We start from the raw sequence: 4,205 nt of genomic DNA, 5'->3' as shown, positions 1-4,205 counted from the left end.
TTGGTTAGGGTCAGGAAAAGATCATGGTGTGGGTTAAAATGAAAAAGAAAGTGACAAACACATAAACTGTGAGCCTGCTCCGCCTCAAGCCGGTCGCAGCGCACCATATGCCGTTCAGCACCGCGGACAGTCGGACTAATGGGATGTCGAACCAATGGGCTGTCGAACCATTGACATGGACCCCCTCCGATGACCAGAAAAACGGCAATTACAGGTCTCTGATTGAGGGTCAAAATGACCTGAGCTCCGGATGGGTCGGGCAAATTTTACACCACCTTAGACGACCATCACATCATATTGAAAGCGATCAATATTGATCTCCTTCAGTATGATGTGATGGTCACGTAGCCTGTCCATAATGATTAAATGTCATGCTGCTAGCTTGCTAACGTCAGCACACGTAACGTATGCTAACGTTATATTACACAGTGTTTAATGATACCCAGATAGCACACATACATCTGGCCGACGTCGGCCTGAGGACTACACATCGGCCCTGAATTTATAACGTCTGACAAGCGTCGGCCGCATGGGCGGATATCTTTACATTTAATACTCTTTTGTCCCAGCTCATCAAACGTCTCTGTTACGTCGGCTTTGGGTCGGCCCAGTGCCGTAGAATATACCCGGCCACATACGGAAGTTGCCACTGAAGGCGGAATTTCATCTCCGCGGTGTTTGTTTGGAACTGAGCTCGCAGGACACAGCATCTCATCGCAGTTGGTTTCAGGTAAGCTCTACTGGAATAAATTGGCAGAAAATAGCTATGTTGTTTCTTCTGTGACCGTTAAAAGAGGTTCCTGGTGAGTGGCGAAGCACGACTGGGTGTATATAGCTTAGCACAGCTCCCCACCAACTAACGTTATCTTTCGTTAGCTGTTAGCTAGTTTAGCGGTTTAGCTCATGTTATGCTAACAGGCTACAACTGTGGTGTTTTCATTTTATTTTCCCTAGTTGACGTTATCTGCTCATCTGGTTATCGTGAGCACTCGTTTTGGGTTAAAGTGGAAGTGCCCGGAGCTGCCACCCGTGGTCCCGCGGCCCCCCGGCCTGCCCTCCGGGGCCCTGGACGTGTGCTCAAGTGTCTGGGAGAGGAGCGGAGAGGAGCACGGAGGTCAGGCGGGGCGGGCCGACACTGTGTATCCCAGAACGGGTGCTGAAGTGTCGGTGAGACCAGCAGAGAGGAGCGCGGAGGTGAAATAGTGAAGTTTAAGGATGCCTTCAGTATGTTGTTAATGTGATTTTATGGGCAATTTATCAGTCGAGGTCTCCTCCTCTGCAAAGCAAACTGACCCGGTGGCTACAGGTAATAGCGCAGTTTTGAAGCCACTGTTTTTCCGAGATGAAGGACTGATTGTTGAGCTGCTGTTAACAGTTAACGGAGTTAACGGATCCCGTTATTTAACCGTTTCAACACTAAATTAAGCAGAGTGACGGACACAAAGCCTTCAATCTGGCTAAAAGACAGCTGAAATGCTAAAAAAAAAAAAAAGTGGTGAAGTTGGGATTTGTTTCTTGAAGTTATGTGCTCATCATCTTTTCTGTGTCTTGCAGGCTGCCAGGAGAAGCGGACTGGCCGTCAGATATTGTTTGTGGAAATTTGAAAATAAAGTTTGTCAAATTGACTTTTGTCTCTTCATTGTGCACACTTACACACGAAATAGGGTAACAGTCAGCTATTTTTGAATGTTAGCATTGATTTCTCACATTGAATGGTGAAATATTTGTAGTTTGAAAGGTCCGACCTAAATGAATAAAGGTCGTAGTTAACGAAGCATATGAATATTAATGAAGGAGCGCCTACTGAGCGCAGCTTTTTATTGATCGTTTGAACGTCGCGTGGTGGTCATTTTCGATTAAAGGCCGACGTCTCAGCGACGTCTTGGCAATGAGCAAACGCTCTCCCTGCTACGTCTTAACGATCTAAACTTGATACACCGGGCCGACGTCGGCCAGATGTATGTGTGCTATCTGGGTACAGTCTGTTATCTCCCTATTACTCTAATCTTTCCTGCTTATTGCTCAAACAAATGATTAATTTCTATATTAATATCGGTACTCATTTAAGATACCTTCATCAGTTACCGGAGGCCACCGTCTAACATCATCAATCCAGCTATTCATGATGCTGTCACTGTAGAGAGTCAGTTCACAATGACAGCATAATGAATTGATGACTGACAAATGTCACCACAGCAATGGCGGCGCTGCATGATGGCGGCATACACAAGTGGCTCACCGAATTCGTCTATACATGCACCTCGGCAGTGCCCAGGAGGTGAACTGGCACCTCTCCAGCTACCAGTCCACACTCCATATTTGAGTCCGGACGGGGACTTGAATAGGCGACCCTCCGGTTCCCAACCCAAGTCCCTATGGACTGAGCCAACAGCATTTCCCTCAGGGGAAACAGAGCTTGTATTTAATTTTAGTTCACAGATGAGAAACAATAAATTCTCAAGACAGTAAAGCCTCCACTAAAATAGCATTTTAAGTCGTGTGTGTGACTTATCCGGGATCTTATCAGGGATTTATACTTCGGGATTTATCCAGGTTTCATATGAGAAGAGGGAAAGATCGCCGGCTGCTCCAGGTTTCATATGAGAAGAGGGAAAGATCGCCGGCTGCTAGGCTAATCAATACAATGTAAAATGCCATACGCTTGTGCTAATAACGTTAGCATGTTGTATTTGTTTAAAAAATGTGTTTAGTACAGGACAGTTGTTTTGTCTGTGAACCTTGTGAGTTGTTATGGAGCCAAACTGTGTGCCGTTACCTTTGTTACATGTTGCCGTTGTCCCTGGTTTTATATGAGAAGAGGAAAAGATTGCTAGTTGCTAGGCTAATTTATACAATGTAAAATGCCATAGGCCTGTGCTAATAACGTTAGCATGTTGTATTTGTGGGGAAAATGTGTCCGGATTAACACAAGTGTTTGTCTGTGAATGCTGCGAGTTATAGTGAAGCTGATTTGTGTACTTGTTTTTCAAATTGTCAACTAAACTTAACAGCACTTCACAGAAACCTCTGCCGCCAACTAGTGTTTTGGACGTGTGCAGAGTGACACAGACACATTGTTGCCAACTCCTCAGTGAGAAAAGTAGCTATTGGCTGTCCTAAAAGTCGCTAGAAGTCACTAAATGATGTCATCACCTAATTTGCATAATTGGCCATATGCATGTAATTGTAATGGACGCTGTAGGAGAGAGGAATAACGTCATGGGAGAGACAAAAAGTAAAGTAAAAAACACCCTGAATATGTTTAGAATTACAAATGAACCTTCTTTCAGTGATTTATATTAGACAAAGAAAATTTTACATGTACATCCCGCCCTGACTGTAAGGATCAGCCAGCCAGCGGTTCCGCGCATGCGCGATTCACTTGCAGCCTGGACGCGGAGGGGTTAACATCTCCTGCTCTGACTGCAGCTGGGAGGGAGGACTGGGCTGCCTGCGAGTGCTTTGGGGTGGGGGAGGGGCCCACGGCAGCATCCACTGCTCGTTGAGAAGAATAAGAACGATACGTGCTTTAACGTCAGAGTCTCCAAAAGTCTCTAATAACATCAGAAAAAGTCGCTAGATTTGTCGCTAGTCGCTTTTTTGAAAACAGTCGCTAGAGGGGTCTAAAAAGTCGCTAAATATAGCAACAAAGTCACTAAGTTGGCAACACTGCACAGACACACCACCGCAGAAGTAAAAATGCTCACAACGGCATAGGCAACGTGCGTAGGCTACATGCGTAGGGTCAACGCACAACCATAAATCCCCTTTTATACTTCTTGCAAATGTAGTTGGCTATACATCTGGGCATTTCTCGGACACACAAAATCCTCAGTCTATGCCGTGTGAACTGTCATTTTCTGTTAATTTAGCTTTCGCTGGTTAACTGGTTAATTTTTAAGGCCTTACCCTCCACTCCTTCTTACACTCCACTGACTCAGTAAACTTAATCGACGCAGTTCATAAAGCACTTTCCATTTAGATATTTTTTATATTTTGACATTGATGTTTTGATATTTTGTTATGTACCGTAAAACTTGGTGTATAAGTCGCACTTTTTTCCCCTTTTTTTTCATCTAAAAAGTTGGGTGCGGGTTATAGACCGGTGCGACCTATAGACCAAGGTAAATGCTGACATAGGTAATTTGACCCACAAGATGGCGCTATGTTAGGCTGACCAAACGTCCTCTTTTGCCCTGACATGT

General features: G+C 44.9%; 1 long non-coding RNA gene across 1 annotated transcript; it reads left to right on the top strand.

Moving 5' to 3' along the window:
* The first annotated feature begins 444 nt into the window (after positions 1-444).
* Positions 445-1,625, top strand: LOC126390324 (uncharacterized). Its single transcript, XR_007569961.1, has 2 exons — positions 445-730; positions 955-1,625. It is a non-coding gene; the product is annotated as an uncharacterized LOC126390324 (long non-coding RNA).
* Positions 1,626-4,205: the final 2,580 nt, after the last annotated feature.

This window comes from Epinephelus moara, chromosome 5, assembly GCF_006386435.1.
Source record: "Epinephelus moara isolate mb chromosome 5, YSFRI_EMoa_1.0, whole genome shotgun sequence".
Classification (NCBI taxonomy): domain Eukaryota; kingdom Metazoa; phylum Chordata; class Actinopteri; order Perciformes; family Serranidae; genus Epinephelus; species Epinephelus moara.
This window is presented reverse-complemented; position numbering and strand designations above follow the sequence as displayed.